General features: G+C 35.7%; 1 protein-coding gene across 1 annotated transcript in view; it reads left to right on the top strand.

The window, feature by feature from the left end:
• LOC132520622 (SCAN domain-containing protein 3-like) overlaps positions 1 to 10518 on the top strand; it is a 193437-nt gene extending 182919 nt beyond the window's left edge. The window contains exon 4 of the mRNA XM_060149365.1: positions 10451 to 10518. The gene's annotated coding sequence lies outside the window, so the exon portion shown is untranslated. The remainder of the gene's footprint in view (positions 1 to 10450) is intronic.
• Positions 10519 to 11259: the final 741 nt, after the last annotated feature.

Raw genomic sequence — 11259 nt, forward strand, 5'->3', positions numbered from 1 at the left:
ATAGAGGTACCATATGGCCCAGCAATCCCATTCCTAGGCATATATCCAGAGAAAACCATTCCTTTTTATACTCCAGACTAGACAGATTTTCTTCTCTTTCTGTCTGGAAAGCTACTGTGCAACCTAATAGATTATCCTCCAATGTGCCTTCGTCTGAGCTATCACATCACTCTGGACATGCCTTCAGTACAGCAACTATCAATATTTTATTTTCACTACAGCTACATCTTTGGTTTTTAAGTTATTTAGTAACTTGAGGTTTGCTGTTATTCAAAGTAGATGGAGTTTGGGACTTCCCTGGTGGTCCAGTGGGTAAGACTGAGTGCTCCCAGTGCAGGGGGCTGGGGTTCTAACCCTGGTCAGGGAACTAGAACCCACATGCATGCCACAACTAAAGATCACACATGCTGCAACTAAGCATTCCGCAACAACGATCCCGAGTGCTGCAACTAAGACCTGGCGCAGCCAAAATAAATAAATATATTTTTTAAAAGTAGATGGAGTTATCACTGAAAGCTTAAATTGCTTTGTACTGTACCTTGGGTAATTGAAATTAGAATGCCAGCAGTATTACATTTTTAAATCTTAATATTTATAATGTATGTGTACATTAATAGGATTCTAATTCAGCTTTGCATGAGTTACCATATTCTTATGGACAAAGACAGGGCAAATGAGAATTAGGGACATGTGGACCAAAGTTCCTGTAAGATTTCTTTTTTGCTTTGTTTCTCAGTTTTTATTTTTGTTTAATATTTATCACCCCTCCAAATGAATAGCTCAACAGAAAAACTGCTTGAATTTATGTGTGCTCACAAAAAAAATCCATGTGAGGTTCATTTTCTCTCCTATACTCTTCTGACAAGCAGTTCTACTTTCACTACTATTTTCACATGCTGTATTATTAAAGCTACTAAAAGAAAGATAAGTAGAAAAAAAAGTAAAAACATATTTTAAAACTAAAATTCTTCTGATAATTATGAAGAGTTTGCAAATTTCAAGAAATTGTGAGAGCTTTAAGACCAGACTGGAATTACATGTACTATAATTTATAAAACCCGAATTTGGAACTGGGGAGATGCTTGGGATATGGAAGGCCTATGTAATTCAAACAGGACAGTGGTTAATGAACAAAATAGATTGAAGCACACATGTGTAGAACCTGAAGATTTTTCCCCAGAGAATATTGTCAGGAGAGAAAAAAAAAAAAAAAACAATGAAAGATATGAACAAGGAAAGGACTGAAAAAATAACCCAAAGGAAGAAAGACCTCAGAAAGCTACACATAACATGCTGAAGATTAAAGAACTCAAATTTTAAGTTGTTCTCATTTGATAGAGATAGTGAATATTTTTAAGTAATTAATGCTAGCTGTTGTAACAAAAAATTCAAAATTACCATTGATTAACACAGTACAGTTTTATTTCTTGCTCTCCTCACAGGCTAATCAGATGTTTGGCATGTGGTCCTTTTCATAATTCCTAGAACTCAGTCAAATAACTGAATTGCAAGGGAGGTTGGACTTGTAGGCTAGATGTGTGTCTGGAAAAGTAAGAACATTGGTTTAGGTAAGCAGCTAGCATTCTCTGCCACACCTACTTTAAAGTGTATCTCAGAGGACACACCTTTTATAAAACCTTTCCTGATTCCCCTTAGTTCTACTGAATTTCCTTAAACAGATCTGTCACCTGTCTCATTTGACTTCAAGTCTGGGCTTCTGTTTATTCTGTACTGGGTTTGTCCTTCCCATTAGAATGGATCTTAGCTCTTCTGAGGGCAAAAACTGAGTGTTAATCATCTTTGTGTCTCCTGTAATAATCAGTGTAGTACCTTTTGCATTTAGAGACAATTGTATTTGAATTTTATTTGGTTTAGTGGAAAGAAATAAATTCTCAAAAAAAATTAAACTCACTAAAATTACAACTGGCAGCTTTATATAGTTATCTGTTTAGCTTTATTTGGGAGATTATTTTAAAGCTTAGCCTATATTCTAATAAAGTCATACTTTAGAAAATGCATTTCAGGCAGGAAAGAGTGATGGCATATGTGTTGCAGATGGAAAAGAACAAAAGATGCCACTTACACTTCCAACATACTGAAAATAATATAATGAAGGCTCTCATAAATGACTGTGCTTCTCTCATAATGAATTAAACAATTCACAAGAACAAAAGGACAATTTTAGAATAGAGTGGTAAATGTAATAGAGCTACTTAGTGAGGAAGGGAGTCATTATTGAGAGATGAAAGAGAAAGAAACAAATTGAAACAATGAGACTATATTCCATGATTGTTTTCCCATTTTTACTTTAGGAAGGTAGATGAGTTACAGAACTCATCTTGATTCTGTTAAGTGTTTAAAGTAAAACTAGGAATAAAATTTTGAAAGTGTTCTTTAAAAAATGTGAATGCCAGTATTGACCGCAGCTGCACACTAATTAAGGAATCTCTTAATGATGGTAAGAAAACTGGCTCATTCCCAATTCAGATTGATTATCACCAGGACAGACAGTGTAAGTGATGGCCACACAATACCATTAAGATATATATCAAAGAGTCTGAGAGGGAAACTTTAAGATCTACAGTAAGATTGTCAATCCATGGCAAAATATAGTCAAATCAGATCAATTTTCAATTTTTTTCTTTCGTAAATACATGTGTAGAATGAATGATCAGTTCATGGTATACCACAAGTGAAAGAGTGGTTCAGTGACACTGTATACTCTGTTAAAAAATTAAGAGCCACCTAGCCAGAGCATTGGTCATGCTGATCCCATGTTTACATCTTAAAATGTGGATGTAATTCAGATGCATGAGATAAAACCTATACTCTTAAAGTACTGAGTTTTATTTCAAATCCAACCATTGTATTGAGGGACTTAATTCAGTTGTATTGGGTTGGCCAAAGAGTTCTTTCGGGTTTTAAGTAAAAATATAAAAGACACATTTTTCAGTTTCACCAAGAACTTTATTGAACAACATATTCACCGTTTTGTTCCACTACATTCTGCCATTTTTCAGGCAACTTCATAATTCCATCTTTCCAAAAATTTTTAATCTTTTTGAGCAAAGAATTGTTCCAGGTGCCTTTTACAGTCTTCCAGGGAATTGAAATTTTTTCCATTAAGAGAATTTTGTAAAGACCAGAATAAATGGAAATCCAAAGGTGCAATGTCTGGAGAATATGGCGAATGAATCAGAACTTCCCTGCCGAGCTGTAACAGTTTTTGTCTGGTCATCAAAGAAACATGAGGTCTTGCGTTATCCTGATGAAAGATTATGCATTTTCTGTTGACTAATTCCGGACGCTTTTCACTGACTGCTGCTTTCAGTTGGTCTAATCGGGAGCAGTACTTGTTGGAATTAATCGTTGAGTTTTCCGGAAGGAGCTCATAATAGAGGACTCCCTTCCAATCCCACCATATACACAACATCACCTTCTTTGGATGAAGACCGTCTTGTGGTGTGGTTGGTGGTGGTTCATTTCACTTGCCCCACGCTCTCTTGCATTCCACATTATTGTACAATATCCACTTTTCATTGCCCATCACAACTTGTTTTAAGAATTGAACGTTTTCGTTACATTTAAGTAGAGAATCGCATGCAGAAATACGGTCAAGAAGGTTTTTTTCGCTTAACTTACGTGGAACCCAAACATCAAAGCGATTCACATAACCAAGCTGGTGCAAATAATTTTCAACACTTGATTTGGATATTCTGAGTATGTCAGCTATCTCCTGTGTGGTATAACATTGATTGTACTCAGTTAGTGTCTATTTGATCACTATCAACTTCAACTGGTCTACCTAACCGTGGAACGTCATCCAGCAAGAAATCTCCAGCACGAAACTTCTCAAACCACTTTTGACATGTTTGATCAGTCACAGCACCTTCTCCATACACTGCAAAAAAAATCTTTTTTTTTTTTGCGTTTCAGTTGTGTTTTTACCTTTCTTGAAATAATAAAGCATAATATGCCGAAAATGTTGCTTTTTATCTTCCATCTTCAATATTAAAATGGCCACGCAAAAATTCACCAATTTTGATTTTTTTTTTTTTTTAGTGCACGCTGATATGACAGCTGTCACAATAGAATCTAACAAAATTGTTGCAAATGAAGTTAAAGACAACTAAGCACTGCTAGAGTGAGCGTATGGAAAAATACGAACGAACTTTTTGGCCAACCATATTTAATAAGTACACTTTTTTTTTTTTTTTTTGCGGTACGCTGGCATCTCACTGTTGCGGCCTGTCCCGTTGCGGAGCACAGGCTCCGGACGCGCAGGCTCAGCGGCCATGGCTGAGGGGCCCAGCCTCTCCGCGGCATGTGGGATCCTCCCGGACTGGGGCACGAACCCGTGTCCGCTGCATCGGCAGGCGGACTCTCAACCACTGCACCACCAGGGAAGCCCAATAAGTACACTTTTGAAAGTTTCATGTGATAGCATTTGGCTGTAATGGAATTTGTTGTTCTGTTTTAAGAATAGAACATAATTTAAGTTTTAAGGATAGAATACTCATGTACATTGTCAAGCATACTATTACCTAGATTTGGATAAATTACAGATCAGAATATGTCTCTGCCTGAAATGTTAAAAACCTTACCCACCAACTCAGTTGTCTTATCTGGTTTAGTCAGATCCCACAACAGTAGCATTCTAAATATTCTATCTTACGTGGTGTGAACACAAGGTCCGAGGACTGTTTGGGATTAAAGGTTAATATTATTTCTGACAAAAGATCAGGTTTATTGTTTCTGGCAATAATTGATATAGTTGGGCAGACTCTGTCTCCACCCAGAAAATATGTATTTTACTTGCCAAGAGAATATTAAATTTGCAAATGAATCTAAGATTTAATTTAATAATATTTTGAGATGATAACAGAGTTTTAAATTTTCTTACAGAGATCAAAAATTTTCTCATTTTCCTGAGGCCATTTGCCCAGTGACTCAGTGGCATTTATTTATTCTGGGAAAGAGTTGACACAGAATAAAACAAAGGAGTCTATTGAATTTCTGAACACATTTTTAAAATATAGAACTGTCTTGGGATAGAATTGAGTCTCTATTGCAAATACTAGAATTTTTGTAGACAAAAGGATTTGGGTTCTATTATGTTAAAAAACTAGTGAGCTCAGAACAGAAAGATTATGCCTATACCACATCACAAATGAAATCTATGAATTATATAAGAGCGCATTTTCCTGCTATAGTAAATAGAGAAAACAGTAGAACTAATCAGATGGAGAGAGAGGGAGAGATTTAGAAAAGATATGGCTAGAACTTTAGATGCTTCTTGAGTCCTTTGGAAAGGATCTAACATCTTCTGTAGGGCAGATTGCAAAAGGTTGGGTGTGAGAGTAAGTTTAGTGGGGTCTAAGACAGACATGTCTCCCTTCCTAGGCGATAGTGTGAGATATTAGATTCTCTTAGAGTGATCCCATGTCCAGACTGAATCCTGAGTGGTTATCGTAGCAATGGACATGGGTGGAGCCAAAGGGAATGGGCTTAAAGTCAGATTTGTAGGGTCCTTGCATTCCATCACTATCTGGGAGTGTCTATGAAAGTTCCCTAGGTCCAGTTAGAGAGTATGGTTCTGGCTGAGAACAAGTGAGCCTAACCAAAGATATACATGGAAGCACAATGAGTCCTAGACCTGGATACCAGAGGTCGTGGACCGATCATGGACATTAGCGATAGACGCCAGCATACAATGCCACAGACCAAGAAGAATGAGTTACTCTCAGTGTAGGCCAAAGCAGATGAAAAATAATGGTAGAAAAAAATTCCCCATGATGCCAGGGCAATAAATAAGCCACCCTAACCCTGCTCATCAAACTTAGATCACTTCAAAGAGAAGGAAAAAAGAAAAGAGAAGACTACTGAGGAAGATCCATAATTGACTGACTAGTTATGTAAGTACCTAACATAAAAACTGAACTGATTACCTAAAAATAAGATGAGAGGTATTGAGCAAAATGAGAAGTTCTAAAATAAGCTGAGTTCAATTATATAGATAAAAGTCATCTAACCATAAGCCTACTGTGTGGCTAAATTCTTGTGCTTACTATCTAGCTATTATTATTTTACAAATTTAAGGACTTAATTTAACATTAAGATATTGTTTTTTTGAAAATATGAAATTCTAAAAGAAACTTGATGCCAGTGCCTTTTTTCCTTTGGACAATTATGAAGGTTCTTTTCTGTAAAGCATAATTTGAAGTTTTATCTTTTAGGCTATAGTTAATTAGCATAAGTTGCTTAGAGGATGTTTTGGGAAAGGACAAGAAACAGGAAAGGCCACCTGCAGAGCACAATAATCAGAAGTTCTTACTGGAGATTTTAGCATTAACAGTTTTACAAAGAAAAGGCACATACTCTAGTGATTATTAATTGCCTCTTGGGGAAGGGCAGGAGGGGGTGCAAAAGAGAGCGGGGAGCTTGAGAGAATTTAAGGGTTTGAACATCTGATTAAGAAGCACAATTAAAGGATCCAGTAAAGGAAATACAATTTGTGCAGATGGCTGTGAAAGAAAAATGATTGTCTTTGCTGTCATGGGTCATAAATTCACTCTTTTTCTCACAAAAGAGATAATTGATGCTTCAAACATTATGGACCAAAAGTACAGCAGTGAACCCACAGTTAGTATTGAGTTCATATTGTTTTTTCTTAAATGTTACTGGAAGAATGGCTTTTAGGACAAAACGAAATTCCATTACCAATGATAAAAAAAACTATTTCAAAAGAGGGAACCAGGGTGATTGCTTCCTCCTTATGAACTGATCTGTTTTTTGCCTTCATGCAGTGTTCGTTTTCATCAAACCTTGTAGTTTTTTCAAAAAATGACAGGGATAAAATTAGAGAAAAAATGATCTGCTCTTTTAATTTATTTTAAAATTTTTATTTTAAAAATTTATTTTTTTAATAAAAAGGAAGAAGGAAGGAGAAGAAATCCTAGAACAATAGCATGTATGAGGGTAATGCTGCGATTTCAGTTTCTCCCAAAAGGTCATTATTTCCTTCCCTGTGCTCTCTTTATGCTCTTCCACGTGCTCTCTTTATGCTCTTCCACATCCCCTTCCTTGCTCAGCAAAGCACATTTTCCTTCTCTTGTTAAAGCAAAACCCTATCCTTCTAGTTTCCAGAGGAGTTTCGTAGTTGAATGCTCTTTGTTATTATTATCTTTATGTGAGATTGAGCAACATAATCTCCCAGAGCTTCAATTATTTTTGTAAAATGGGAGTTAATAATTTGTCCTTTTCACTATAAATCCTTGAAAGGTTGAAATAGGTAGCTTATCTCTTTCTACTTGTGGTATATCATGATACATCACACATAATGGTAGCTCAATAAATATTGTCCTTTTCTGAATAACAGACTGGCAGTTGTTCCCCCAGATGGTCATTATTTCTTGAGCTAATATGTGTGAAATGACAATATATAAATATATTTTTATAAATTAAATCACAAAGGAATTTAAGTATTCCCATTTTATATAAATCATATCTAGACACAAAGAAGATTCAAGACAAAACTGTATAATAACCATCAAAGCAGGAATGACTCATATTATGGATGAGGCACTTTGACTCTTATGTATTTTAACTCATTTATTCCTTAACACAAGGCTTCACCTTAAGTTTGTCCACATTGGACAACAGAACTTTAATTCCAATTATCATATATGTACAACCCTTTTAGAACACCTACATACAACATATATAATAACAGGACATTTTTAATTCGTCTTTAATGCAAGCTTTCGTGGAGTTGCCAAAAGAGTTTGTTCATACTGATGTCTAAATCTACACTTGTAAGAAAAATTAAAATCAGCTCACTCTACAGATACAAAAACTATTATGAGTTTACACATCATTCCCCAGATCTCTTCCACCAGGAACTGATGGTAACTCTCAGTGTAACTAAGGGGTGTAGCCCAGTTAGATCCAGTTCTGCAGGTTTTATATTGTTCTTGTCCCATGCTGAGATGTCCACTTTTTGCTTGTAGGTTTTTTTTTTTTTGAGTTAATTTTCTGATTAACCTGGGAAGTTACCATGGAAAGTTTTTACTCTGACCTGAGTTGTTGCATCCAGTGTTCTTGTGAAATGGAAGAGGGGTCACAAAAAAATCATTCAAACATTTTTGTCAGTGAGACTCTCTTCTTGTTTGGATCTTGAATTCAAAATGGCTTCCCCATGGAATAAGAGGCATCAAAGCCATAACACACTCTTGTTCTGTACCATAAAATGACAGCCTGTCCTCAAGTCTTATGGGACAGATAATCAGTGAAATCATGCTGTTTTGACTGCTGAAGACCAGTTTCTGATGGCTGCCAATGCCATGAGATCCTGTGTTCTGTGTCTGAATTATTCTGCAATAGATCTTTCCAGAAATATCGTTCCCTCTTCTCTACCTTCCTACCACACTTATTCACTTGCCACTTATTCCCCTGCTAGTCTTGCCTCAATATGCTCTCTTAGAGCATTATTAGATTTTATACACTTAGAACATTATTAAGTTAGTGTTTAATTATATTTTGTACCATGATCTTTCGTTTCAGATATAGAAAAACATATACGCAAGGCATTTCATAAAGAGAATTCTTGCCTAAAGACTGCTAAATATCAAAGCTCCAAGAGAAGAGGTCACTTAGAAAACGGTTGGCCATGTGTTTCTTTGCATTGCTGGCAAAATAAGTTCCCTTTGAAATATTATGAATAAGTCATCATCTAGGCTACAGGCCAGCTTTAATATTTCTGTTCTCTGGAATGCCCCAGTGGAATGTTATGCAAGCCCAGCAGATAGCAGGTGAGGCTTTCAGGGACAATGCCCCAAATAGCTTTCAGTGCTGCAGACTTCAACTTTGCTTCAAGTTGAACTGGCATCATGCCCAAGAAAAGCAAAGAGTTCATGGTTTAGGGGAGCAGCCCTGATCCAGATATCTAATATCAGACAATGTCTTCGCTGAGACATGAGCTCAAAATATGCTTTTGACATTGAGTATGCCACAATGTCTCTCCCTTTTTCTTTGCATCTATAATATCTATCAGTTATAGGAATGACAATGATAAATGACAATGAAAAAAGAATGACTAAGCAGTTGAGTGTATTAAACATTCATCTCCCGGAGCCACTAAGCTAATTATTTAGTCTCAGGTCATTCGTGTTAGGTTCACTTTCCCTCACAGCATATTTTCATCCCCAAGATATATTACTTCCTATTTGTCAAAATCAGTATAAGAAACAGTAGCATCAAGTTCCCAAGAATAATGTTCTTTAAAAAAAGGAAACCCACTATCCTTGCAAACTAATATATTATTCAGCCATCAATATATCTACCTATACATCCATTCATTCACTTGTTCATTCACCCACTTATTTAACAGGAAGATTTTTTAACGCCAAATTAATTTCTAAGCACTCTGCTGGGTATTATGAGATATGGAGGTGAACAAGCCAGAGCCCTTTTCTGAGGGAGGGATTACAATCTTTTGGCTTAATAAGATTAAAAAAATCAAAGAATTACAGTAGGCAGCCCTACGGTAAGATTTTGCTCAAGACTATTTTAACATAGCAGAAGAACACCTGATTGAATTAAGAAAATCAGGAAGTTTTCTTGAGGAAGTAGCACTTGAATTATGTCTTGAAGGATAAAATGAATAATCCAAGTGGATAGAGGGAAGTAGCAGTGCTCTATGCATATGCAGCGCCCTACAAGCATAAAGTGAACATGACATATTCTGAGCTACATATGGATAGGGAGGTGGTGGTGGGATGATGTGTAGGTTGCATAAGCCAACTGTTGTATGACATTTTAAGAAACTTTTATTTGATTCTGAAGCCAGTGTTTATTCACTGAAGTATTTTAAGCAGTAGGCTTATGGATTTATTAGGGTCTGGTATGGGAAATTGATTAGAAGATTTGGGACAGTAGACAAGGAAATGAATCAGGAGGGCTTGGCACTAATGACCCCTTTACCTAATTAAGTCCTCTTCTTCCTACTAACCTATTTACTTTCTTCTCATCATAAATGGTCTTATCTTTTGCTAAGCTACCTGAGATATTTTAGAGTAAATTTGATTAAAATATTTATTTAAGATAATGTGTGCACAGCACTATGAGGAAGTAGAAGAATAAAAGATAAACATGGATATTTTCTCCTCTCAAGAAGTTTTTTATTAAATTGGAAACATTCAGGACCCAAGTATCTATACAGATAGGATGGAAGAAGAATGTTTATGAGAGAGATTGAAAAGAAGGAGAGATAATATCTATCTGAGACAGAGGGGGATTGTGAAAGGCTTCAAGAAGAAAATTATCAGAAGAAAATGACTAGAATTTCAATCAGTGAAACTAAGCAAGAGGAGAAGGAGAAATTTTAAAGAAAGAGATGTTATGCAGATCTTCTGGCATGCATCATGTAGTGTTTTTTTCCTTCTTTCTTTAGGGAACAGAGGGAATTAATGGATTGTGACCAGTTCTTTAGAATCTAACCAAGGTGGAGATGTCCTTCTGTAAGTTATTTGTATATTGTATAGTGACAAAATGAACAAAATATACTAAGACCCTGCTTTAATGTATTTAAGCAAATATTTATTTTTCTCCTTCTATGTCGCAGGTACTGTTTAAGGTCCTAGAAATATAATGGTGAAAAATACAAGCAAAATGTATGTCCTAAATATCTTACATTCTATATGGGGAAGACATATAATAAATGTAAACATTTAAAGAGATTAGGTTATTTCTGTAAATGTTAAATTCTATAAAGGAAATAAATCTGAGTAATGAGATAGACCCAGGTAGATAGGGCTTGGGCAGGCTGTCTGGATAGGTGATCATGAGGAACTTCTGAATAGTTGAACTTTTTAAAACTTTTTAATGAGGTATAAATATACACAAAAAAAGTTAAAAAAATCACTAACCTTTTAGGCATTGCTTTATATTTTGGGAGGGATATATTTTTACATGTTCACCATGTAGATCAAGATATGGACCATGTTTAGCACCACACAATTTTCCCTTTGGCCCCTTCGCTAACAATACCCTGTTGCCAACTTCCTATTGAGTATTTTACATTTGAAATAAGAATAATGAAAAGAGATCAACCCTCTGAAAATCTGCAAGCAGGGTATTCCAGGCAAATTGAACAGCAAGTACAAATACTCTGAGGCAAAAATAAAAGCTTGATTGTTTAAGACACAAAATTAATGTCAAAGTAGCTATAACATAGTGAAACATAGAAAAATGGTGGAAGAT

This window comes from Lagenorhynchus albirostris, chromosome 5 (assembly GCF_949774975.1).
Source record: "Lagenorhynchus albirostris chromosome 5, mLagAlb1.1, whole genome shotgun sequence".
NCBI classification, from domain to species: Eukaryota; Metazoa; Chordata; class Mammalia; order Artiodactyla; family Delphinidae; genus Lagenorhynchus; species Lagenorhynchus albirostris.